The sequence below is a fragment of the Natator depressus genome, chromosome 20, assembly GCF_965152275.1.
Source record: "Natator depressus isolate rNatDep1 chromosome 20, rNatDep2.hap1, whole genome shotgun sequence".
In the NCBI taxonomy this organism is placed as follows: domain Eukaryota; kingdom Metazoa; phylum Chordata; order Testudines; family Cheloniidae; genus Natator; species Natator depressus.
In genome coordinates this window covers 20,916,567-20,944,420 of record NC_134253.1, presented here as the reverse complement: position 1 = coordinate 20,944,420, position 27,854 = coordinate 20,916,567, and the positions used below count along the sequence as shown (strand labels likewise).

General features: G+C 50.2%; 1 pseudogene; it reads left to right on the top strand.

Annotated features, from left to right (window-relative positions):
• The first annotated feature begins 1,681 nt into the window (after positions 1–1,681).
• Positions 1,682–11,939, top strand: LOC141975323 (uncharacterized; annotated as a pseudogene).
• Positions 11,940–27,854: the final 15,915 nt, after the last annotated feature.

The following is a 27,854-nucleotide window of genomic DNA, read 5'->3' as shown; positions in this document are numbered from 1 at the left end:
AATGGCATGCTGCTCATCATAGAAGTGGCATGTCTGGGGCTCTGACCCGGAGCGGCCGTTCGCCCCTCTGGTTTTCTGGTAGGCTTGCCTCAGCTCCTTAAGTTTCACGCGGCACTGCTTCGGATCCCTGTTATGGCCTCTGTCCTTCATGCCCTGGGAGATTTTGACAAAGGTTTTGGCATTTCGAAAACTGGAACAGAGTTCTGATAGCACGGATTCCTCTCCCCATACAGTGATCAGATCCCGTACCTCCCGTTCAGTCCATGCTGGAGCTCTTTTGCGATTCTGGGACTCCATCATGGTCACCTCTGCTGATGAGCTCTGCATGCTCACCTGCAGCTTGCCACGCTGGCCAAACAGGAAACGAGATTCAAAAGTTCGCAGTTCTTTTCCTGTCTACCTGGCCAATGCATCTGAGTTGAGAGTGCTGTCCAGGGCGGTCACAATCGAGCACTCTGGGATAGCTCCTGGAGGCCAATACCGTCGAATTGTGTCCACAGTAGCCCAAATTCGACCCGGCAAGGCCGATTTAAGCGCTAATCCACTTGTCAGGGGTGGAGTATGGAAATCAATTTTAAGAGCCCTTTAAGTCGAAATAAAGGGCTTCATCCTGTGGACGGGTGCAGGTTTAGATCGATTTTACGCTGCTAAATTCGACCTAAAGTCCTAGTGTAGACCAGGGCTTAGTGACATTGGTGCAAAAACTGAGGCAGAGCAGCCCACAGAGAGGCGGCGGAGCCAAGCCAATCATTTACCTGCTGGCCCAGGTGAGATCTTCCTTTTCCTCTTCCTCCGCTGGGTTCCCCTCTCAGCCCAGTTTTCAGAGGTATTCTGCAGCTCTGTCACTGGCAGTGTCTCTGTCCTGAGCAATCTTGGCGTTGGAGTCAGCCAGCTGGAGATGAGAGCCATTTCTTGAGGAACAGACGATTATTATTTATTTGTATTACAGTAGCATCTAGGAGTCCTGGTCAGGTACCAGAACCCAAGATATCATCCCCTTTCTTAGAACTCTACTCAGAACAGAACTCCCTGAGACACCAACATCACTGTTACAGTCTCTGGGCTGGAGAGATGATTTTGCATCTCTAGGGGCCAGATACCTTTGAAAATCTGGCCCCAAGTGCCTTTTGAAACTGGGATTTATGCTCCTAAATTACTTAGGGTACGTCTACACTGCAATAAAAAATCCACTGCACTGAGCCACAGAACTGGGGTCAATCGACTTAGGCTTCTGGGACTTGTGCTGTGGAGCTAAAAATCGCAGCATAGACATTTGGGCTTGGGCTGGAGCCCTGGCTCTGAAACATGGTGAGGGGCAGGGTCTCAAAGCCTGGGCTCCCACCCGAGCCCAAATGTCTACACTGCAATTTTTAGCCCCTGCAGGCTGCATCCCACAAGCCTGAGTCAGCTGACCTGGGTCAGCCGCAGCCATGCCGCATGGCTTTTGCTGCAGTGTAGACATCCCCTTAGGTGCTTTTGAAAATATTCCCCCTTGTGATTTTAGTTACACAAGTTGTTTCAGCTCCTACTCCTCCCCCGGGTACTCCTGCCAATTTTTGTACTTTTACCATTACATTTTCCTTGTTTTCCCCTCCCTGGTGCTGTGAGAGAGACCAATGCAAACAACAGGGGAACCCGACACACAGCCTATGCAGGGCTGCAAACCAGTGAAACTGACAAGATGCCAAGTGCCATCAATGGCACAAAGACCCTGAAAAGAGAGAAAGATGTTGGTGCCCTTTGACAAGTGGCTTTTCAGGCCCTTGCAGATTGGCTTCCTGTTTGGAGCAGAAATCGGTGACATGGAGTCAGGTGTTTTCTTAGTGCCGTTTGTTTATTTGCAAGATGTTCACCATTCTGTTTCCCTGAACAGCAATGTTCACAGACTGCACACGCGAGAACCCCTCTTGCCGGGCCCAGGGTAAGGACATGCCCAGCTCCGAAAAGATCCTCCCACTTAAAGATTGTCTGTGCCCCTTGGGTCACTGGGTGGGTGGCTATTATTTGTCAGCTGCACCAGGAATCCTGGTTGGATGAAGGCTCTCAGCTGCTAGAGGAGAAGTGACAGGGTCACAGATCTCTGTGTTCTGAAGAGAGGAAGAGTGGCTGGGTACATGTGTTTCCTTTTCCAGGAAAGATGCTCAGAGCCTCAGCTGGTATAAAAGCCGCTGGAGCCATTGGGGTAGGAAGAGGCTCAGATGCAGCATTTACCAAAAGTGCGAAGAGTCCAACCAAGGGACGCTCAAGGAACAGGAGACAGAAATGGCTTTTGGGAGAGCAGGCTGCATTAGTGGGAGAGTGCGCAATCATTTCCTGCTAATCAGCTCACTCCTTGATAACACGTCCTGATCCTGCAGACTTCACACCCCAGTGAAGCCAAGAGGAGGGCGGTGTCAGCGAGGTTTGCAGGATTGGGCCCTACTTATGGAGTGGCATAGTGCTCAGCAGCGAAGTCAGACTCGAAGGCAGGTCTGTACTTTGGGAGGGTGGCGTTTCATACGTCACAGCAGGAGGTGCTGGGCAGAGCCAGGCTGAGAATTCCAGGCTTGTCTCAGCAGCATTTCATCAGATGTTTATGTTTGGTGCTTGCATACTATGGCAATGAGGGGTTTAAAAGCGGGGGAGTGAGAGAGAGAGTGTGTGGGGACGGAGGGGTACTGTATGATGATAGATAGATAGATAGATGTGGATGAACTGGTGTGTATGGAGATTGTGAGATAGATAGGGATGGATGTGTGTGTATGGGGATGGATAGATGGATGGGGGGGTATATGGAGATGGATGGAGGGGGGTGTATGGGGATGGTTGGATGGAGGGGGGTTTATGGTGATGGGTGGATGGGGGGTATATGGAGATGAATGGAGGGGGGTGTATGGGGATGGATGGATGGATGGACGGATGGAGGAGTATGGGGATGGCTGGCTGGGGTTGTATAGGGATGGCTAGCATTTATGGGATTGAATGGATAAATGGATAAATAGATCCATTTTGCATCCATATTGCACTCAGGACTAGTGTCCACAATGCACGAGTTGCTGGGCGCTGGAGCCCGTCGTACACAATTGCAGGTTATACCATCAGGAGCCTTGGCCCTGATCCCTGTCCCAGGCCCAGGGGTGGACGTGTTACGAGAGGCATTTCGGAGCCAGAGTTCTGCTGATCAGGCGGACTGTCCCTGCGTTGTGCAATAGGAACATGCCTCGTGCAATTCTGTGCTTACAGCAGATTTGTGCTTCTTTTCTTCCTCTTTTTTTACTTTCATTCCTGGGAAGTGAAGGGGGATATGTGCATGTGTGTGTGGGAGGGGGCGCTGATTTGAGATGTAGGCGTTGGAGACACAGCTGCTTCCTTCCCCTCCCCACTGACAGCAGCACAGTGGGCTGGGGCAGTGGAGGAAGGGGGGTTTGGCTGGTGAGTACATGGTACTGTGCATGGAGCAACGCTCTGAACCAAGGGCTTGTCCCTGCCTGGAGGAGGCTACAGTGGATGGGACAGAGCAGCACAGAGCGGGGGGCAGCCTTTCTGCCTGGCAGGCTTCATGGCGCATGAGTCTGCAGCAAGATGGGGAGGAATCTTAGAGGACAGTGTATGGGAGAGCATAGGGCACTGGGGGGGAGGCCAGGGCTGGCAATAGGGAGGTGGTACAAGCAACCATCAGGAGGGGAGCACGGACTGAACAGGGGGTGAGGGGGAGATGTAGGCAGGGGTTGCAGCCGCGGAGCTGTATCCTGATGGTGGAAGGCAGTCAAAGCAGAGAGAAGAAAGGGTGGGAGGTGAAACCCCAGGGAATCATCCCAGCATCTCACATGGATCTCATGGCCTGGCTCCCCCAAAGGATCCTTGGGAAAACAGAGGGGACTCCCAGGAAATGGGGTTCTCTTACTTCTGGGGCTTAGGCTCAATGGAAATCCAGGTGGGCAAATGATAGATAGATAGGGTGGATATAAGGAGCAATGGTCGCAAGTTGCAGTGGCAGAGGTCTAGGTTGGATATTAGGAAAAACTCTTTCACTAGGAGGGTGGTGAAGCACTGGAATGGGTTACCTAGGGAGGTGGTGGAATCTCCATCCTTAGAAGTTTTTAAGGCCCGGCTTGACAAAGCCCTGGCTGGGATGATTTAGTTGGGGATTGGTCCTGCTTTGAGCAGGGGGTTGGACTAGATGACCTCCTGATGTCTCTTTCAACCCTAATATTCTATGATTCTATAGGGATAGATAGATAGAGGGTGTGAATTCCCCGGCATGCTCTGTGCTGCACAGAGATTCCTGACCCCAGTGGCACGTCCATCACTATTTATGAATTACAATAACAGTGAATTCTGAATTCCCCTAGTGCCTTCCCCGCGAGGCTTCGAGCACACCTGCCCCCGCAGCACTGGTTCGCCAGAGGGCAGGGACCGATGCTCTAACCCCCGCTGTCTCTGCTCCTGCCTTCCAGGGAATTCCTTGCTGCAGTGCGGTAGGGGCCTGAATGGGGAGGAAAGGTCAGTATTAACCCTTTACGCTGTGCACGCCGTGTCGTTTGTGTTATGGGTCATCCTCCTCGCCATGGTGATTGGAAAGTGTAAGTATCCCGGAGTGCATTTAGGACTATCACACAGGAATGGACCCGTGGAAAAGACCGGGGTGAAATCCTGACTCCATTAAGTCAATGGCCAAACTCTCATTGGCTTCAGCAAGGCCAGGATTTCAGGCCCAGAGTCCCTCCCAGCCAGGTCCCCTTATGTCTGGCAATGGCCAGTGTCAAGACACTGCAGGAGAAGGGATATAGGCCCCCGCAATGTGTTTCATTGTGCCATAGTGCTGCTAATTGTAAGACAAGGCTCATTAAGTCAGGCCACCTGCCCTCCAATTCACAGCAGTGGGGCACCTTCCCAGAGCCCACACTGTGAGCAGGAACACGCTGGTGTTTGACTCTTGAATGTATTCACAGGTACAAGTGAGTACAATGTGTGTTGGGATGCCCTCTAGCAGCTGCTCCACACAGGATAACAGCCTAACTACTCCTGCCAGCTAACAGAGTAGCTCCTGTAGCTCAAAAGGTCTTTGCTGTGGCAGGGATTCACGTCCTGCTGAGGAGCCTTGGTGGGTGTCATTACACACAGCAGCCTCAGCGTTGTGAACTCTAGGTGGTGTTTGAATTGAAGCCCCGGCTCCAGGAGTCTTGTGATTAGGTGGGAATCTGAGCTTTCATTTAAAAATACTGAGACGGATTCTAGTTGCACAGAAAAACTTGGGAAAGCGATGTAATGGCTCAGAAACCAGGAGGCAAAGAAAAGAAAAGAAAAGTCTATTATTTTTCACAAATCTCATGATTTTTAAGCCAATCTTGTGATTGGTTTTTAACCTCTGGAGTTGGCCAGACTGCGCGAGGGCAGAAGTCATTCAGAGGGGACTCTGGGTGAAATCCTTGAAGCCAGTGAGGCACCTAAGTCTCCTACTGCAATCCACAAAACTCCCACTGAGCACTGTAGGTGCCTAAACTCACTCGACACCTCTAGGCATGCGCACTCCTGCCTCCCTCGAGGCATCTGGATGCTTGTCTCCCACCTAAGCCCCTATACAAATCCTTTCTGCTCCTCTGCCAGGGAGGAGGGATTTGAACCTGGGTCGAACACATCCCAAGTGAGTGTTCTGACCATTGGGCTATAAATTATAAGGTGGGCAGCAGCACCTCCTCCCCTGCATTTTGTGTAGAATGAGGCAGGCACCTAACTCATTCCCAAAAGACACTACCTAGGTGCCTAAGCCAGGAGAGGAGTTCCTGTCTGTGGATCACTAGAGGAGCTAGATACTTCCCATTCCTGCAGCCTGGATTAGCATGCCTAGCTCTGAGAAAAGGGTGGGGATGGCTCATCAGTATCTCCCATTGGCTACTTACACAGCTCCCCGCCTAGCGTGCTGGGTTTTGGGGATTGCACTCAGATGCATTGCTCTCCCCAGTCATTGTATCGGAGCCTGGGCATGTAACTCGGCTTTGTGGGTGTTCCTGGGATTTTCTAGGCACTGTGGTGCTCAGCATTGCAATGCCGAAATCCCTTTGGGGATATCACCCTCAGAGATTATCTCCACAGGGGGAAGTTGGAAAGTAGAAATGCAGCATGTCGCTCTACGCTGTGAACCCAAATCGAAAACTCAGCCCCCTCCCCCCCCCCAACCATATAAACAACAGCTGGCATCTGTCCTTCTGTCTAGACTCGGAGATGTCCAAGGAGCTGGAGCAGTTGCGGACTGGTCAATCCGTGCTGAGAGGCAACGGTAACAATTCAGTTTACTTATGAGTGTCCGTGTATTTGTATTACTGATGTTGCCCCTTTGGCAGAAGCCAAAAATCAGAGGTGCTGTCAGGTTTGTTCCTGTTAGGGGGAGCAATCGCTGCTCCCAAGAAGGTCTGTTCTCGCTGTGATCTTGTTTAGTTAGAACATCTTGTTCCCTTGAACACAGCAGGAACAAACAGCTGCAGGCTGTTCCCTGCCTCGGAAATCCCCCTTCTGCCCCTTAAGCTCTGTGCCCAAGAAACTCCATCTCTGCTTCCTGACAGGGTCCCGCTCACAGCTCCTTCAGCCTCCCTCACACACAGGCTGCTCCGAACACCTGGGGCTACAACCAGGGTGCCCCTCGGCCCACACGGCTCTTTCCTGCCATGCAGCCTGGTGCCTTGGGTGGTCACTTTCATTATCTGCAGCTGTTTCACTACATAAATGAGGTTGATAGCTCCTCCTGTTGTGTCTAAAAGTGGATACTTGGCACTCATTGGCTATAACAAGGACTGTGATTGTCTATGGATCCCAGACTCGCCTGTTAGGTGTATTATGGCAGCACCCAGGAGCCCCAGTTATGAACCAGGACTCCATTGTGTGAGGTGCTGTACAAACACAGTACACAAAGCCAGTTCCTGCCCCAAAGAGCTTCCAACCTAAGTGTAAGACATGGGGTGATAGGTGGAGACAGACAGACAGGCAGAGGGACACAGGGAAACAAGAAATTCCAAACCTCTCTTCTTTTCTGTTCTGCTCCTATTAACTAACTAATGGTTTGATCTGAAACCCACCGAACCAATAGAAAGGCTCCCATTGTCTTCAGTGGTGTTTGGCTCAGGGTCTATCTAACTAGCTAGGTTCCTGTCTGCATTAGGGAAGTTTGCACCATCGTTGCTCATAGATGTTACAGCCAGAAGGGACTGTTATGGGCCTCTAGTCTGACCTCCTGCATAGCAGAGGCCACAGAATCCCACCCAGCGATTCCTATATCCAGCCCATATCTGGCAGTCAAGCTGGAGTGGAACTTTTAGGAAGAGACAGACAATCTTTTAATAATTCCAGGTGATGGAGAACCTGCCCCTTGTCTACAGACCGTGTCCTGATAGGTAAATGCTGATGCAAACCACTAATGTAGACACACACTGGGATAATGCAAAGTAGGACTCACATCAGTGGGTCTAATCCTGGTAACCTGTGCAAGCCTTGTGCCATGTGTCTGCACTAGGGATTTGCACCAGTCCACGGTGACACTAGTACAAATTTCCCTAGTCTGGATGGGCCCTAACTAAACTCACTAACAAGCTGTCCCCAGGCAGGGCTGGTAGCTGGAGGTGGGGTCTGAGGGAATGAGCACAAGTCAGGGAGCCCCGAGTTCTAATCTTGCTTCACTACCTGGCCTGGGGCAAGTCGCTCTCCATCTCGGAGCCTGAGTCATGGACCGTCATGGCCAGGGGATGAAAGAAAATCCACCCGCGCCGCCTCTTCCCAGGAAGGAAACCAGCCCCAGGAGACCCCAGTACCTGACAGACCCGCTCTGCTAGGGAACACGGCCCTGCCCCACGAGATGAAGAGAGGGGTAGTTCCCAGCTCACCGGCCTCTGTCTCTTCCAGGCTCCAAGACAGCGAAGCAACTGGAGACACTTCATTTCAACCAGTCCGCCATGCACAGCACTGGTACGTACTGAAGCCCTCACAGACCCACAGCCCAGCATCACCTCTGCGAACCTCCTGCACCCCAGTCACGTCACTCCTCCTCCTTCCAAGCTCCCCCCAACATCCCCCATTCCCTGGCCACCTCCTTGTTCCCGCTGAGCCCTGGGTCCCCTCTCAGGAACGTGATCAGCCCTGTTTATCTCTCAGAGGTGGAGCTGGCCACGGAGCTGAAGAGGCTGCAGTCGGACCAGGCCACGCTGAGAGTGGAAGGTGAGTGCCCATGGCGGGGTGGGGGGCAGGGAGCAGGGCTCAGGCAGAGGAGGGGGTGGAGAACAGCAGAAAGAAGAGAGCGGGGTGGAGAATCCCAGTGCCAGGTTCCCATGGCGATTTGGGATCCATTCCACCCTACCCCGCCAGGCCAGCCCGCGCAAGCAGCATTTGGGATCAAGTCACCGAGGCCGGAAACCAGGGCCCTGCCCTACTCTGGGTGACCCACCGGAGGGGCGGGGACACAGCCAGTGCCCACAGAGCCTCTGCACTCAGGGCTCCTCTTGTACCAGGCTCAGGGTCTGTGACTAGCTGGGGTGAACTGGGGAAGCCAGTTCACTCTTCAGTTCCAGGGATTCTCACCCCAGGTGCATTCCCGGTCACTGCAGGAGTCTCTGGCCTTTAGGGACTCCCATGGGCTGGGCTGCTACAGAGGGGGGATCTGGCCGTTTCTTTCTCCCTAGGTTCACTTGGGACTGCTAGGAGAGGGGATATGTGTTTTGGAAGCAGGGGAGGGCCGGGGGGAGGGAAATAGGGATGGTGACTCATTAGTGGCTGAGGGGAGGCAGATAGATTAAAGGGCTGGGCAGAAGATGGCCCAGGTGTAATAAACTGGGGAGCCAGAGGTAGGGAATTGTGGGGCAGGGCAGTGTGCCTGGGTGTGAGGCGAGGGCAGGGCTCCTGCTGAGGTTTGGGGGTGGGGACCTGGTTTTAGATGAATGATTTTGACCCTTGTGAAAGGTTCAGGTTCAGCTGGTGATTCCGGCCAGGTCTCCAGTCCCTAATGACTGTATCAGACTGACCGTGTAACAAGCTCTGTGACTCCTGCTGCTGGGATACGGGCCCCACTTCAGTGTCACAGCCAGGCCCCAAGTCCTAGTGTTTACGATCTGCACACAGGTGTGCCAGGCCTAGCTGCACACACCCGCTGCTCTAGCTGGCTTCTGGCAGCTTCTGAAGTACAGAATATGGTGAGCGCCACTGGAGGCTCACAGACTGTTTAAAGGGATACAACCCTATTCCTACATGTGACATGTGTTGTGTTTGCAGTGTCGGAGGGTCTGGCCAAAGCGAAAAGTGACAGAGATGACATCAGGGCTGAAGCCTACAAGATTCTGGATGCTGTCCAGAAAAGGAACGGTGAGACACACGCCAGCCTCGACTTGCTGAGACTGTCAGCTCTTCACGGCAGGGACTGTCTTTCTGTTTTGTGTTTGTACCATGCCTAACAGAATGGGGCCTGATCTATGACTGCGGCATCTAAGCACTGCCATAATTCATGTAATAAATAATGTACAGCACCCAGCAAATGGGGGCCTGGGCCATGGCACCTCGTGCAGTTAGGATTCCTGCTCCTTTTCCCCACAAGCAGTGATAATGTTCAGGGGGCTAGCTGGGATTTCCCCTAGTTTGTCAAGGAGTCAGTTTTGTCTAATAGTTAGAGCAGGGGACTGGAATGCAGGACACCTGGCTTCTATTCCCATCTCTGGGAGGTATATGAAGTCTAGTGGTTAGAGCAGAGGGCTGGCCACTGGGACTCCTGGCTTCTATTCCCAGCTCCTTGAAGTCAATGTTGTCCAGTGCAGTGGCTTTCAACCTGTGGTACACGGATCCCTGGGGGTCTGCAGACTATGTCTAAGATTTCCAAAGGGGTCTGCACCACCATTAGAAATGTTTTAAAGGGCCGTAAACGAAAAAAGGTTGAAAACCACTGGGCTAGTGGTTAGGGCAGGTGAGGCCGGAAATCAGGTCTCCTGAGTTCTCTTCCCAGCTTGGGAATGGTCTTGAGCAAGTTACTGCACCTCTCTCTGTCTCAGTTTCCCCCCCTCTGCAAATTAAGGGTGACGCTTCCCCACCTTGGCTACGCGCGTTGAGGTCATTGGCTAAAGGGCACTAGGCAGACGCTATTATTGTCTGTTGCAGTCCAGCGCTGAGAGTGACCTCTGCTTGTCTCGCATTGCAGACTCTGCCTGCAGCATTTGTCCAGCTGGCTGGCTGCTGAATTCAGGGACCTGCTACTACTTCTCCACAGTGCGTAAACACTGGTCCTATGCCAAGCAGGCCTGCAAAGACCAAGGTGCCGAGCTGATTATTCTTGATAACCCACAAAAGCAGGTAAGTCAGGCTCACTGAGTCCAGCCACACAGCCCGGACAGGGGGTGGAGATGGTCTCCCAGCAACTGGGAGGCTCTTGGCATGAGAGAGATGCCTGGGGACAGGATAGTAGCTGATGTTTCTCTGCTCAGTGCCTAGGAAATACATTATGCACCAGTGTAAAGATGTGCACAAGAAGGGCAACAAAAATGATCAGGGGGCTGGAACAGCTTCCAGATGAGGAGAGATTAAAAAGAGTGGGACTGTTCAGCTTGGAAAAGGGACGGCTAAGGGGGATGTGACAGAGGCTATAAAACCAGGACGGGTGCGGAGACAGTGAATAAAGAAGTGTTATTGACCCTTCACAGAACACAAGAACTAGGCGTCACCTGATGAAATTAATAGGCAGCAGGTTTAAACCAAACCTAAGGAGGTATTTCTTCACACAGCACAAAGTCAGTCTGAGGAACTCACTGCCAGGGGATGTTGTGGAGGCCAAAAGTATAACTAGGGTCAAAAAAGAATGAGATGAGATCCTGGAGGACAGGTCCAACAATGGCTATTAGCCAAGATGGTCAGGGACGTAACCCCATGCTCTGGGTGTCCCTAAGCCTCTGACTGCCAGAAGCTGGGAGTGGATAACAAGGGATGGATTACTCAATAATTGCCCTGTTCTGTTCATGCCCTCTGAAGCACCTGGCCCTGGCCACTGTCGCAAGACAGGACACTGGGCTAGATGGGCCATTGGCCTGACCCAGTATGGCCGCTCTGAGGTAGCCATTTGCAGTGCACAAGAAATTGTCTTGGCCCTACAAAACCCAGGGAGCATGCTACATATACTTGAGCACCATCTATTGGCACAGGACCGAGTAGCAAACCGCTTCCCAGAACACAGACTTCGGGCACTCCCCCAGCTCCCAAGAGTTACTGCACAATTCATCCCAAGCGCCAGTCAGGCTGCTGGGGACCCTCAGGCAAGTCAGCCTGACAGCTCCAGGGAAGCTCCCTGGGAAGCAAACCTTTGCGGGAGTCGAGAGAGACCCCTGATTGTAAGGAGTGATGGGGAAAGGACACACAGCGTCTGGTGGAGGACTGGGATCCATGAGATCATGGTCACTTGGGAGCTCCCTGATGTTTCCTGCCTAGCCTCCATGTCCACAGGGTGCTTCCACATCCATCCAGAGCCGCAGCTCCCTCAGCAGGTCCTTTGGGAGGGGAGCCAGCCTGGTCTAGTGGTGCAGGACAAGCCTGGGAGCCAGGACAGCTGGGTCCTACTCGCTGCTCTGCCACTGACCTTCTGTGTGACCTGGCACAAATCACCATCCCTTAGTTTCCCCTCTCACCCTTGGTTTTGTCTGTTGGATTGTAAGCTCTTTGGGGCAGGGAGCGTCTTTCACTAGGTGTCTGTGAAGCACCTGGCACAATGGGGCCTCGATCTCAGTCGCTGCCTAACCCAATGGGCCACATCTCGGCACAAGGAGAACAACAGAGAGCCAGAGAGGAGTACGGGCTGTGTGAGGTGGGATTGGGGTGGTGCCTTAGATTTGGGCCATATTTTATTGCAATCAATTATTTTCTTTTTTCAGGAGTTTTTGACAAAGAACGCTAACGGCAAGCAGTACTGGCAAGCAGGACTAACTGCCCCTGCTGCCCGAGCCCTGGGGTAGGGGTGGGGGGGCTCTGGCGGGGATTTAAAGAGCCCCGGAGCTCCAGTCACCGCTACTGCCCCGGCCCTTTAAATCCCCGCCGGAGCCCTGCTGCCGAAGCCCTGGGGTAGCGGCGGTGGGGCTCCGGTGGGCATTTAAAGGGCCGGGGCGGTAGCGGCGGCTGGAGCCCCTTAAATCCCCAATGGAGCCTGGCCACCGCTACCCCAGGGCTCGGGCAGCAGGGCTCAGGTGGGGATTTAAAGGGCTCGGGGCTCTGGCAGCTGCTACCACAGCGAAGCCCCAGGCCCTTTAAAGCTCTGCCAGAGCCCAGAGTCCCGGGGTAGCAGTGACAGCCGGGAGCCCCCAGGGCTCCTCAGTGATTTAAAAGGCCCAGGGCTCAGCTGCGGTAGCTGGAGCCCTGGGCCCTTTAAATCGCTCCCGAGCCTCCCAGCCGCCTCTGCAGCTGGTAGCTCGGGTGTGATTTAAAGGGCCCCGGGCTCCCAGCCGCCACTACCGCAGCTGGAGCCCTGGCCTGGGGAGTTAAGGCCCTGCCTCTTCCAGTTGAGGCCACACCCCCTGCTCAGGACTCCGGCGTACCGGTAAGTCCTCTAACTTACTTTCACCCCTGGGGGCGCCCCAGCGATGTGGGGAGCTCAGGGACTAGTGGGTAGGGTTGCCAGGTGTCCAGTTTTTGACTAGAACGTCCGGTCGAAAAGGGAAACTAGCAGGGTCCAGTCAGCACAGCTGACCGGACACTAAAAGTCCAGTTACGTGCAGTAACCCGCCTCTGCCACCGGGGAGCGGGAAGAGCAGCAGCTGTTGCTGGAGAAGCGGCTCCGCTCAGCAGCTGCTGCTCTTCCCGCCCCTCCAGGCCTGACAGACAGAACTGATTGGCTCCTGGATTGGTCTCCAAAGTAGATACCAGTGCCGTCCAGGGGGGGGTTGGGGGGTAACCTGTCTGCCTCCCACCCCGATTTCCCCAGCCCCTCACTCCAGGGGCCGACCTCCCTCACTCTGCTGTGCCCTGATTTCCCCTCCCCAGCCCCTCGCTCCAGGGACCCCCCCCACCCCACCCCACCCCACCCCACTGTGCCCCCCAAAAGTTATGGTTTGCTGAATAGGATTATCCTATCTTTTTATATCTAACGTTATGAATATTGATTGTATACCTGCATTTCAAATGTGTTTGCTCCTGTGGTCACACCCACAAGACATCTTACTTCTAGTCTGGCCAGCACATTGTGAAGGGATTATACAAGTTGAATGGCCCATCAAAGAACACTTAACTCACACTGGACCATAGAAAAGGCTTATCCCTACCTGATGGACTTTCCAGCTAGAATATGGGTCATGGCCTCTGATATGACTCATCGAAGCATGCATGGGCATGTGACTAGATCATGGGATACTAAACTCCATCTTGTGTGCCTGTACTTTTCCACAAACTGTGCTGAGGGCTTTGCTTAGAACAATGGGTTTCCCTCCACACAGCAGAAGCTATAACAGGCCCAAGAAACATCTCCATTTTGCCTCGTCCCTGCTGTAATGTCTGGGCTATGGAAGCATTCTAACCAAAGGACTGAGGACCTTCCAAGTCATTTGGAAGCAACCAGAGATTTAACAAGCCAGCAGTTTAGTGCATCCCTGCTTCAAGCCTGAACCAAGAACTTCACAATTATTATATGTATTTGATTCCTTTAACCAATTTTAACTCTCACCTCTTTCTGTAAATAAACCTTTAGATATGAGATACTAAAGGACTGACAACAGCGTGATTATTGGGTAAGATCTGAGTTATATATTGACCTGGGTATGTGGCCGCTCCTTTGGGATCAGAAGAACCCTTTGTTTGATGAAATTGGTTTTAAATAATCACTCATCATTAAGTCTAGTGTCTGGATGTTGAATCCAGGACTGGAATATCTAAGGAGGCTAAATTTCTGACTTCTTGTTAGCCAGTGTGGTGAGACAGAAGTTTACTTTTGTTGCTGATTTGGTATATTTTATGGAAGAATAGCCACCAGTTTTGGGGCGTATCTGCCCTATTTCTCAGCCGTTTGGTCTGAATTTGGTATTCAGTTGTGACCCACTGAGGCATGGTGACAAGGCAGCAGGTGAGTCCTGGGGGCATGAGTCATGGGGGCTGGGGTGGAGAGCAAGTGATGGAGTGGGGGAGAGGTGGGGCAGGGGTGTTTGGTTTTCAGGGATTAGAAAGTTGGCAACCCTACTAGTGGGGAGGAGGAGGGACACAGTGGAATTGTGGGGGGGGGGGAGAGGGAGGGAGGGACAGGGATGTTGGGGAGGGAAAAGGGGACAGAGTAATTGTGAGGGTTAGCAATAGATGCACTCCAACCCAAGCCCTGTGAGCATCCCCCTGGAGAGGCCAGCCCCTGTGCCATGGGACACTCACCATGCCTTTGGCTACACTGCTCCCAAAGGAGCCAGACACTGCAGTTTAGCAGCTACACCTCAGAACACAGCTCCACTTGAAACACAGTGCTTAGACATGTTTATAAAGTGAAACCAAGTATAAGTTCAATTAAGAATAGAGGTTTGAGAAGCAGCAAGTAACAAATATTGGAAACAAATGGTTACTTGTCAAATAAAATCATAACATGGTTTCTAGAGCCTAAACTTAACTAACCAGAGATACTTCCCCATCTAACGAAGCTTAGCTCACCCAAAGTCTTTCTCTCAGCACTTAACAGCTGGGACCCTCCTTTCATAAGACATGCATGCTGGTAACCCGTCCTAGTTTTAGGCTCACATGTGTACCCCAGTACTCCCAGTTATACCCCTCCTCCCACATCCATTGTCTTTGCTCATAAACAGGATGCCCCCTGCTGGATGCTTTCTCCTGTCTGCATCTTTCTTGTAGACTTTGCAAACTCTTGATTAGGCTCAGGCTCCGTAAAGCAAATAGGCATCCAGTGTGAGTCTTACAGCACACACCGGCTCAGACAGAGAGAGAAGCATCTCTCACCTCCTGCTTGAAAGGAACCTGCTTATCCCTGTCACGGCATCACTCACCACACTGGCACCACCTGCTGGTCATTTCAGGAATTAGCTCAGTCCAGCAGGTGCGTACTCGGGTGGTGGCTCTCCCGTTCTCACCTCTGCCTGCAGACCCATTACAGCTCCTTTCTCTCATCTGCTTTGTGGCACAGCCCTCCAGCCATGTCACCATCCGGTTCCCCACTTCCGGGGGACTCCTCCAACAAGCGTCCAGCCACTCCTCTCAGCAGCTTGGCAGTCCACAGCCAGGCTGCTCCTTCCTTCCAGCTCACTGTCTCTATTCCCTGGGCCACTTCCCCACAGCCTCGGTTCCTTCTGCTCCTGCCTCTGGTTCCAGCTCCTTTTCCCAGGGCCTCAAGCCTGTAAGTCCTGGCAGCCTGTCAGGAGCTCTCCTAGTCCCTGTTAGCACCTGCCCTTCCCCCAGTGCTGGTCTCTCTGTAGCCCTCTAGGAAGCCAGTCTTCTCCCTGGGACTCCCTGCAGCAGACTATGTGCGCTGGTCTGCAGCTTCCTTTTATGTAGGCCGGCCGGGCCCTGATTGGCTGCTCCAGCTGCCACCCCTAATTTTCTGCAGCCGCTGCCCTAATTGGCTGTTTCCCCAGCAGCCCCTCCTTTGGCTGCCTTCCCCTCAGCCTCCCTAGGTGGATTTTAACCCTCTTAGGGCCAGTGCGGGGCAAGCGCCCTGTCACAATCACCTTCTGGTAAGAAGCCCCCAACTTAAACCACATATTTTTCAGCATCTATACATAACTTCTTAACTATTATCCGTACATACGTTTCACAGTGACTGTGATGACCAGTGAGCTACTGGCTTTCGGTAGAGACCTTTCATGTCACCTTTGGTGAATTATTATACTTATTCCTGACCCAGGGGATCCATGTTAACCCTGTGCATCCACTTTGTCCCCTCTGCCAGTTGGCACCAAGAGGTCCCTGGGGTCACATGGATAGGATTTGGGGGAAGGGCAAATGTGTGGGTGGGGGATGGGTTCAGGGGTGGAGAGGGCATGTGTGTGGGGTGCAGGATGGGATCAGGGATGGGGAGGGAAAGTGTGTGGGGTCGGGAGATGGGATCGGGGCAGAGAGGGAAAGTGTGTGGGGTGGGGGATGGTATCAGGGCCCGGGAAGGCTGTCTGAGATGCAGGCCTTGATACCATCCCCCACCCCACTCACTTTCACCAGGCTGGGGCAGGGGGTTGGGGTGCAGGAGGGGGAGCAGGCTCTGGGAGGGAGTTTTGGTGTGGGAGGGGGTGCAGGCTCTAAGATGGAGTTTGGGTGCAGGAGGGGTGCGGGTGCAGGTTCTGGGAGGGAGTTTGGGTGTGTGGGGAGGTGCAGTTTGAGGGCTCAGGGAGGGAGTTTGGGTGTGGGAGGGGTGCGGGGTGCGGGCTCTGGGAGGGAGTTTTGGCTGCAGGAGGGGGTGCGGGATCTGGGAGGGAGTTTGGGTGTGGGAGGGGCTGTGGGCTCTGAGAGGGAGTTTGGTTGTGGGGTGGGGACTCAGGGCAGAGGCAGCAGAGGTTTGGGGTGCGGGAGGGGATGAGGGGTGAGAGCTCTGGGAGGGAGTTAGGGTGTGGGGTGCAGGCTCAGGGCTGGGACATCAGGTGTTTGGGGTGCAGGAGGGGATAAAGGGTGCGGGCTCTGGGAGGGAGTTTGAGTGTGGGAGTGGGTGCGGGTTCCAGCCAGGCGGTGCTGACCTTGGCGGTTCCCGAAAATGACCAGCACTGCAGCATGGACTTTGTTTGGCCCAAAGCGAGGGAGAGAAGCAGTGGGGTGAAGCTATGGAGTTAGCTGCAATAATTTACCTCTTCAGATGTGCAAAGAGCAGGGCAGGACATCACAGCAAAACGGGCCCAGAAATCACCAGAAACAGGCTACAGGGATGAGCAGGGCTTTTCCTATAATGGCTCCTCCTGGCTGCTGGGGGATGCTGTGGTGCCGGGCCCCAGACTGTCCCTCCTGTGCACTCAATGCTCCCCCAGAGACGGAGGAAACAGCCTAACCATTGGGGTGAGAAAGAGGGGAGAAGGGAGCACAGCGGGGCTGGCTGTTTGGGGGGCTGAGAAGTAGGGGAGAGTAGTCAGGGAAAAGGATAAGGGCTAGGTGCATAGGCGCAGAGGGGAGAGGGGGAAGAGGAGGGAGATGTTAGGGGCAGGGGCAGAAGGGGCGGGGTAGGGGAGGGGGTAGCAGAGTCAATAGCCCCCGGAACAGATGCCCTTCCCAAAGCTGGCACAGAGCCCAGGATTCCTGAGTTAGCGCCCTTTAAGGGTCTGTGTCGTGTGTACGCAGGCATTTTCAAGCCACACTCATTCTCATTAGGGTGGACTAAACCGCTGTCGTAGACAAGCCCTGCCTCTCAGCATTCCTCCGCTGTCAGGCAAATAGCTGTGAACCCACTGGCAAAGCGTGTGTCCCATCCCTCTCTAGAGGCTGGTGCAGCGAGAGGATAAGAGTCGACCACTTCTACCAGTTCCTCCGTTAGCTCCAGTGGCAGAGGTCCATGCTGTATATTGAAATGCGTCAACTCTCCTGTGGTCCCACGAGGAGGGTTATTTTGGCTCCACTTGGTGGTATTTTGTTTTTTTCAGGTTGCAAAGCCATGTACTCAAAAGTGTGGAAATGCCAGTATTGGGGCCAGGGTCCTGTGGGTAATAGTGAGCGATCATGGCATTAAAAGCCATGTCATAAAGCATATGCACAAGGGCCAAATTAAAGTTGCGGGGGTAACCTTAATTAACCATTGCCTGTTTGGTGCTCGCATTTGCAGCTAATTCTTTTTATGTCGCTTTTTGAATGTAGTTCGTTATAAATATCCCCTACTCATTGGGTCGTCTGCAAACTTCGTCAGTGACTTTATGTTTTCTTCCAAGTCATTGAAAAAAACGTTAAATAATATGGGGCCAAAACCGGACCCCTGTGGTGCACTGCTGGAAACACCTGTTTGATGATGATTCACCATATGTAGTCTCAAAATGTAACTTTCAGTTAGTCCATTCAGCTTTAGTCCATTTAATGTGTATCATCATGTTAATTTTATATCGTTCTAGTTTGAATGCGGTACCAAGTCAAATGCCTTTCAGAATATTAAAGTATATTAAATCAACACTACTGCTGTTATCAAGCAAACTTATATACTCAACAAAAAAGATATCAAGTTACTTTGACAGGATCTGTTTTCCATAAACCCATGTTGATTGATGTTAATTATATTACTGTTCTTTAATTCCAGTATCAGCTTCTCTGTTATCTTGCCTGGGATCAATCTCAGACTGACAGGTATACAATTACCTGGGTCATCCTGTTTGCTTTTTTAAAATATTGGCACAGTGTTAGCTTTCTTTGACTCTTCTGGAACTTTCTCCATGTTCCATGACTTATTGAAAATGAACATTAAAGCAAGCTCTTCAGCAGGCTTTTTTAATACTCTTGTTTGCAAGTTATCCAGACCTACTGATTAAACATGAGTCCCTACTGGTTAACATCCTCCTGAGATACTAGTAGAATGGAAAGAGTGTTATCATATGAAATGAATCATCATTTGTGTTTTTCCTAAATATAGAACAGAAATATTTATCGAACACTTCTACCTTTTCTCTGTTATTATTGATAATTCTACCATTTCCACCTAGTAATAGACCAATACCATTGTTAGGATTCTCTTTGTTCCTAATAGACTTAAAAAACTCCTTATTGTCCTTAACTCTTCTGGCCACAAGATTTCTCCTTGTGTCCCTTTGCTTCCCTTATCAATTTTCTACAATTCCTAGCTTCTGATTTATATTCATTACTACCAACTTCCCCATTTATTCCATTTATTTGAGATATATATGTATGTAGTTGCCTTCACTTCCCCTCTAAACCAGGCCTTTTTTTTTTTTAACCAATATGTTCATCTGTCATTATTGTGGCTTTTGGGGCATCTAGTAAAGTGTTCTTAAACAGTTCCTAATTCACTGTTTGAACTCTGACAGGGCTGGAGACACCAAACTGAAGCCAGAAATCACCAGGGGCTGCCTTTTCAGTCCACCCTCAAAGACACTTTGAACTGACAGATCACTACAACTCTGTCACTCTTAGGATCTAGATTGCAACTCATTTGTTTATTTATTTCTTTTTCCTAGTTAATAAACTTTCAGATAGGACTGGCTGCGGGCGTTGTGTTTGGTAGAAGATTGAAGGTATCAACTGATCTGGGATAAGTGACTGGTGCCTTGGGACTGGAAGCAACCTGAATGTGGTGCGATTTTTGGTGTAGGTGACCATTTATCACTAAGTCCAGTTTGTCTGGGTGGCAGGATAGACTGGAGAGTCTAAGGGGACTGGCTGTGACTCCATGGTAAGGCTGGTACAGTGATCCAGGAGTTCACAGTTGTTACTGGCTTGGTGAAATCTAATGATAGAACACAGCACCAGCATGGGGTGTCTGCCCTGTTATTGACAGGCTGCCTGGAGGTCACCACTCACAGTTGTGAGCCTCTCCACACAGCGTGATGGGGTAAATTGAGGTGACTGGCCATTCTCCAGCTCTCCCTGGCTCCCTCTGTGTTTGTGTGTGTGTGTGTGCATGAAAGAAGAGGCCATAAGGTCCCCTTAGTCCCACCCTGTGCTATGGGTCACTGTAAGAGATGGGCCAAGATACCGAATTCAGATCTGGGCTCCATCTCTAACAGCCCAAATTGCCGGGGTCTGGGGCTGTGGTTCACCTCATAGTGAAGATGGCGTCAATTGGGACCCAGATCCCAGTCTGGGTTTGAAATCTCTGATAGATGTGGGGCTTTGGGGCCCAGGGCTCTGTTGTTTGGGCCCAAGAGGTCTGAGGTGATAAGGGTTAGGAGGTTGGGGATAAAGATAAAGGAGAGATGTGACGAGTGACCCTAGAATGTGCTCAGAGCAGGAGAGACCTTGTTCCATTGACCCTGCCACTCTGGAGCCACTTTTGCCTTTGAAGTAACTGGAACATCCTGGCTCAAAGCTTTTCTGCCAAGTGTAAAATCCCAACCCGGGCGGGGCGTTCAGGCCCCAAGGTCAGTGGCTCTGTAATGGAATCAGAACAGACTCATTGTAGAGGGGAGGAGACGGACTGGCTCCTAACAGGGCTCGGGGCAAACAGACCCATAGCATGGTTTAGGGAGAGAGAGCCGCTGAAATTCAGCAATGCCTGCAGGCAGAAGCAATTGGAGGGGTGGGGACTGCCATGGTGATGGCATGATGTTGGGGATTGTCCCAATGTCCACTGCTGTCTCTCCTGTTGCTAGGGGACAGACTCGGGTGGCAGAGCAACATCCTAGCGGGGATTAGCATTACTGCTCTCAGAAGGAAATCTGTTCCCACAGGTCTCCTAGTGCACAAGCATCCTGCTTCCACATGCAGCCAGAGAGGGCAAGAGAAAGAGATGGGAGCCCGGCAACCAAGCCTGGCAGCCCCACAGGGCCAGTGCAGGGAGCGTGTTGTGCTCTCACCCAATGCAGAGAAGAAGGTGGGATGGATTTGTCCTGCTTATCTCTCTTGCCTCATTCAGTCTGCGAGCTCTTTGGGCAAGGCCTTGTCCGATTTGTGTGGTGTAAGCGCAGAGCACATTCAAGGCACTGTTCACATCATTTATAATAACCCCACCCCTGTCCTGTATCTCTGGCTCCAGCACCAGGATAAAATACCATACTCTTTGCTCTGTCTTGGAGAGCAGAGGAAGCGCTGCATGGCCCTCACCATGCTGAGAACACTCACAGCTTTGCACTTAGACAATTTCTACAATCCATGCTCATGCTTCAGGGCTTCAATTTGTCACCTGCAGGGGTCAGGGAGGAATACTTTCCCCGCAGATGCACAATTGGCCTGGTGCATTTTGGTTTTCTCTCGCCTTCGGCTGAAGCATCAGGGATTGGCCACAGCTGGAGGAAGGACACAGGATGATATGGGCCAGGGCCCTGAGTTGTTACAGTAAGTGCTTTGTTCCTAGATGCCCAGTTGGTGATTCTTGCTCCCAGGCTCAGGGTCACACTGATTGCCAGTTTTGGGGTCAGGAAGGTATTATATAAGTCTGGCAGGGACCTTGGGGGGCAGGGAAAGTTGGGGTTCGGCTTCCTCTCCAGCATGGAACAGGGATCCTGCTAGGATCATCTGAACCTGTCTCACCCAAACAATTCTCTGCCACTGCAGGGGCCTGAGGCCTTGGTGGCATCTCGGTCCCTCCTGCTCTGTCTGTGGCCACAGCCCATCAGTCTCTGGAGGGCTGGGAAGTGGAGAAGAGAACTGGCTGTGATTTGGTCCCGTAAAATCTGTTTGGCAAGGCTCTGATAGGAGTTGTGTCTTTAACTCTGGTTATTTTGAAGTGGGGTTCAGAGGCACTGTGGGATTTACCCCAGGTCACCCAGCCAGTCAGCAGCAGAGCTCAGGGGTCCTGACACTGAACTGTCTATGTCTAGCAAAGGACTTGTACCATCACAAGGTGTGTTTTTTTTTCCTTGATGTTATTGTCATTAACCGTATTGGCCATTGATATTTCAGTGGTTCCTTTGACTTCCCTTCTCAGTCACCTGTTGTGGAGAATGTGGACATTTTTGTAATATTTTTATGAACAATATGCATGACTCTGTTTCCCCACTCACAGTGTATTGCCACAGCCTGGGTGTAAAGGGGTTAATATTTCCTCTGGGACAAGGTGAGACAAGGGGTGTGGGTCATAAGCAGGCAGGTCTGGGTTGGTTTGAATGAACTGTCAAGGAGAGGAGAATGTGTGTGCTCAGCAGGACGGCACCTGAGAGAAAGGGACCAAGTGGATGTGTGGGGTGTTAAGATGACTGCTGTGCAGCAGAGAGAGCTGAAATCCAGGGATTTTGGAGCAGAGGGGCAGGGGATGCTGCCAACACGGGCTCTGAGCTCAGTTTGGCTTTCCCAGACAAACCTGCCCCCCTTGGTTCTGAAGTCCAGGTGACCAATGAAGAGGGCGTGGTCTGAACAGGCCATGTGGTGTCACTGCTAATCCCTGCTGGCTGCATCGTTGCCAAAGGGGTCGAGTCTCTCACAGGGGTCTACACTCAGCTGGACTCACTGGGGAGCCCCGGCGAGAAGCAGAGGGGCTGGAGGCCAAGGCCTCCATCTCAGAGTTGTGGGGCCATGGCACTCCCCCTTGCAAAATGTGGAGGCCTCAGGCCTAGAACAACGAAGGGAGCAGTCCCAGAGCTGGGTCAGAGCAACCTGTAAATCCACGACAGCTGGCGGGAGAGCTGAGATGCTGAATGCAACAGCAAAGTTTTGCAAGAAGTGACCGCAACAGTAGAAGCAAGCTTAGTTCCAGAAAACAGTGGGGGAGGTGGCATGTAACCAGTTCCTTGAGAGGCATATTATAGAGCTGTGCAGAGAGGACTAAACATTGGGAAGTGAACCCTGATCCAGACCATTACTACAGGGAAATAGTAGAATAATCAATCCTAATACAGAAAAGGTAGAAAGCAGAATCCCACTATACATATAAAATGATGGGGTCTAAATTAGCTGTTACCACTCAAGAAAGAGACCTTGGAGTCATTGTGGAGAGTTCTCTGAAAAGTGGATACTCAATGTGCAGCGGCAGTCAAAAAAGAGAATAGAATGTTGGGAATTATTAGGAAATGGACAGATAATAAGACCGAAAATATCCTATTGCCTCTATATAAATCCATGGTACGCCCACATCTTGAATACTGCGTGCAGATGTGGTCTCCCCATCTCAAAAAAGATATATTTTGGACTTGGAAAAGGTTCAGAGAAGGGCAACAAAAATGATTAGAGACATGGAACAGCTGCCGTATGAGGAGAGATTAATAAGACTTGAATTATTCAGCTTGGAAAAGAGACGATTAAGGGGGGATATGATAGAGGTCTATAAAATCATGACTGGCTTGGAGAAAATCAATAAGGAAGTGTTATTTACTCCTTCTCATAACACGAGAACTAGGGTCACCAAATGAAATTAATAGGCAGCAGGTTTAAAAGAAACAAAAGGAAGTATTTCTTAACAGAACGCACAGTCAACCTGTGGAACTCTTTGCCAGAGGATGTTGTGAAGGCCAAAACTACAACAGGATTAAAAAAAAAAAACTAGATAAATTCATGGAGGATGGGTCCATCAATGGCTATTATGGAATGGTGTTCCTAGCCTCTGTTTGCCAGGAGCTGGGAATGGGTGACGGGATGGATCACTTGATTATTACCTGTTCTGTTCAGTGCCTCTGGGGCACCTGCATTGGCCACTGTCAGAAGACAGGATAGTGGGCTAGATGGACCTTTGGTCTGGCCCAGTATGGATGTTCTTATGTCTGTCTGACCCCCTTTGTTCGACTCCCAGATGTGTGTCCCGACTGCTTCCCGCAGCCCACCCTTAACCTACACCTCTTACCTCTCCGGTCCTATGTTTTTGAGCTGGGGAGAAGCTGTTCAGCCTCCCTAAGAAGAGGTGGAGAAGTTCATTGTGGCATGATGCCCCATATTCCTTATAGTAATATTACTGTGATGTGAGTATGGCATAATTATGATGTATTTTGTGCAAGATAAGGCATGTGAGAGATCATTGGAAAGGTTATGATTTACTGAATATGATTATCGTACTAGTATGCATGTATCTTTTTTGTATCTGAAGTTTGGAATATTGTCTATGCATCTATTACAAATGTGTTTACACCTGGGGAACACCCACTAGACAGAATGCAATCAGTCTAGATGGATGGCTGGGAAGGTCCATTAGGGAGAACAATAGGTCTTAGAAGATGCTAGTCACCCGCCAGGGAGCCTTCCTGAGAAGCCTTCCTGGGGACGCTGCAAACAGTCTCTGAGTTATGGCTGCAGGGACATGTGACCAAGTCACTTGGTAATGGACTTCATGATAATACTAGTGTTTTTCCACTGACCAGGAGTGGGAATCAAACTGGGAGACAAAGGGTCCCTGCCATATGCAAAAACTATTTAAGGCAGGGGGGTGACATCATCGTCATTCGTTCTTCACTGACTCCCCACCCAAGAAAGAAGACTGCTGGAAACACCTGAGAAACAAAAGGACTGAACTAGGGGGAAGGGCTGAACCCAGGCTAGAGTGTTGCCTTGCCTGTGACTGGAATATCTGGAATTTAGTTGGATTTAGTTGGTGTTGGTCCTGCTTTGAGCAGGGGATTAGACTAGATGAAATCCTGAGGTCTCTTCCAACCCTAATCTTCTATGATTCTATTAATTTTAAGCTGCAAGCAATGGCAGCATGTCTTCAAGACTCTCTGTAAACTGCCTTTAGGGTGAGAATTTGCTGCTCATATCCAATTATGTTAATATATTGAACTTAGATTGCGTTTTTGTTTTATTTGCTAGATAATCTGCTTTGATCTGTTTGCTATCCCTTATAATCACTTAAAATCTATCTTTTGTAGTTAATAAGCTTGTTTTGTCTAAAAGTAGTGTGTGGAAATCATAACTTGGGGCAGAAAGCTGTGTATAGCCCTCTCCACACTGAGGGAGGGGGTGAATTTCACGAGCTTATGCTGTACAGTTATCTCTGCAGTGCAAGACGGAACAATTTTGGGTTTACCCTCTAGAGGGATGTGTGCACTTGAGTACTGGGCAATTCCTTAGCTGAGCCTTCCCATGCAAAGCTGATTTCAGTGTCTGTGTGTTTCTGCAGCTAGGTGTGTCCCTACTTGTGTGCTGGTGAAAGTGTGAGGCCGGGAGCATGTCTGCAGCTTGTCACAGCACTACAGGGTGAAAGGGAGTCAAGGCTGATGGGTCAGGCAGAGTCAGTGGTACCCCAGTTCCAGGCAGCACCTCAAAGAGCTGGGGGGAACCAGTCACATCCTTATCCCCCTGCCTTTTGGTTGCTAGGCATCAGTGTCCTGACGATTGGATTTGGCATTTTCTTCTCAGATGCTCCACTGATATGGGAAGCATGGCCCAGACAGCTAGACAACACTCACACCTCTGGTTTAGCCTGCCCAGAGAGCAAACAGTCCCTTTCCACCCACTAGGTAACAATGCAGCATATAGGGGAAACTGAGGCACACATAGGCTTTATATAAATATTACAAAAAATTACCACTTTGTCACACAAATCAAAATGGGGTTATGGCAAATAGATCCTGTCAAACTAACTTGATAGCTTTTTCTGACAAGATTACAAGTTTGGTTGATAAAGATAATAGTGTTGATGTAATATACTTAGACTTCTGTAAAGCATTTGATTTGGTACTGTGTGACATTTTGATTCAAAAACTAAAACAGTATAAAATTAACATGCCATAGATTAAATGGATTAAAAACTGGCTAACTAATAGGTCACAAAATGTAACAGTAAACAGGGAATCGGTTCTTGACCCTACGTTAGTTAGCATTTTTATCAATGACCTAGAAGAAACATAAAATCACAAAACTAAGGTGTCATACAGCTAAGGGTAGCCTAAAATTCCTCCTTACCTGTAAGGGGTTAAGAAGCTGAAATAACCTGGTTGGCACCTGACCAAAAGGACCAATGGAGAAAGAAGATCCTTTCAAATCTTGGGGTGGGGAAGGCTTTGGTTTTGTGTGTTCTCTTGGGAAGCAGAGAAGCATAAGGTCAGAAAACTCCTTCTCCTACAAACCATCCTAACAGTCTCCCATATTACAAAAGTTGTAAGTAAAAGCCAAGCAAGGCGTGTTAGATTATCTTTTGTTTTGCTTGTGAATTTTTCCTTTGCAGGAGGGAGGTTTTTTCCTGTTTTTTGTAACTTTGAAACGAAGCCTAGAGGAAGTTCTGCTGTGTTTTTGAATCTTTTGTTACCCTGTAAAGTTATTTTCCATCCTGATTTTACAGAGGTGATTTTTACCTTTTTTTTTTTTTAAAGAACCTGACTGATTTCTCTATTGTCCTAAGACCCAGGGGTTTGGGTCTGTGATCACTTTGTAACCAATTGGTTAGGATATTATCTTCAAGCCTCCCCAGGAAAAGGGGTGTAAGGGCTTGGGGTGATATTTTGGGGGAATAGGAACTCCAAGTGGTCCTTTCCCTAATTCTTTGTTAAATCACTTGGTGGTGGCAGAATTTGTGTCTTGGGGAAGTTTTAACCTAAGCTGGTAGAAATAAGCTTAGGGGGTCTTTCATGCGGGTCCCCACATCTGTACCCTAGAGTTCAGAGTGGGGAGGGAACCCTGACATAAGGGGACTAGTAAAAAACAAAGAGGACAAGTCACTGATACAGAGCGATATGGATCTCTTGGTAAACTGGGCACAAGCAAACAAGATGCGTTTTAATATGGTTACATGTAAATGTATACATCTAGGAGCAAAGAATGTAGGCCACACTTACAGGACGGGGATTCGCTGGGTGCAGAGGTGGATAATGAAGTGAACATGAGCTACCAGTGTGATGCTGTTACCAAAAGAGCTAAACACATAAACAGAAAACTCTTGAGCAGGAGTAGAGAGGTTATTTTACCTCTGGATTTGACGCTGGTCTGACAGCTGCTGGAACACCATATCCAGTTCTGCTGCCCCCATTTCAAGAAGGAGGTTGATAAACTGGAAAGGGTTCAGAAGAGCCACAAGAATGATTAAAGGATTAGAAAACATGCCTACAATGATAGATCCAAGGAGCTCAATCTATTTAGCTTACAAAAAAGAAGGTTAAAGGATGCCTTGATTACACGCTATAGTTACCTTCATGGGGAACAAATATTTAACAATCAGCTCTTCAATCTAGCAGAAAAAATCTTAACATGCTCCATTGGCTGGAAGCAGAACTTAGGCCATGTCTACACTAGCGAGTTTCCAGTGACACAGCTGTACCGATACAGCTGTGCCGCTGTACAACCACTTTTGTAGCCGCTCTCTACTGGTGGGAGGAACTCTTCTGTCAACATAATTAAATCACCTCCAACAAGTGGTGGCACCTCTGAAAACAGGGGGGCTGGAGCCCAAGGGCTCCATCTCTGACTAGCAGAGCCATGGGGCAAACAATGGAGGCCTCAGACCCAGCACAATGAAGCATGGCTGTGTAAAGGCCAGGGGGCACAGACCATCCTGGAAATCCAGGATACCGACATTGTTTAACTGTAACTTACATTCATTGCCAGTTACTTCCCCTTTCCCCCGCCCCTTATATACTGATTTTTGTGTGTTTTATCGCTGAACCCACATCTCCTTTGACCCAGGCTGGGTTTTGGCCCACTCTCACTTTTTCTGTGTCTGCAGAATTGTAACTTTTTGGTCATCAAGTAAGTTCTCCCCAAACACCTCCTAGTTTTCATTACCGTTTCCCACTATATATTCATGGTCCCACTCACTTAAGCCAGCTGCTGCTTTAAGCTTTGGGAAATTGGCCCTCTAGAACTCCAAGTACACATGACCCTAGTTGGTGCCGTATTCTGTTCGCACAAAGTAAATGCAACCGGATCATGATCACTGGTACCTCGGCAACTGCTAATGTTCAGCTCAGTGATTAACTGTTCTTTGTCCCTCAGAACGAGGTTCCATACTGAGTTCCTTTGCATTGCGAGCAGGATTCTCTGTGTTAGGAAATTATCATCTATTGTTTTTATACACCCCAAGGAAGTTTTGTTACCAGCCAAAGGAAATGTGTAGCAAGTGTTTCCCAGGTTGAAGTCCCCCATAATAACAGTGTTTCTTCCTACACGTTATTGACAGATGCTTAAGAAGCAGTTTGTTCTGTTTCCTAGTGAGATTAGGTGGTCTGTAACAGATGCCCACCAGTGCCCCCCCCCATATCCTCAGTTTTACTTTTACCAGTGAGAACTTTAATCCACTAGCCTTTGTGGTCCTGTGATTCTGCATGGTCTGGGACAGGTAACGGCGCCTTTGAGGTAAAGTACCACCTCTCCCCTTTTTCCCATTCTGCCCTGACGGAACAAGTTTTAACTATTGATTTTTAATGTTCCAGTCACAAATCCAAGCCAGCAAGTTTCAGTAATACCAGCCGTGTCAT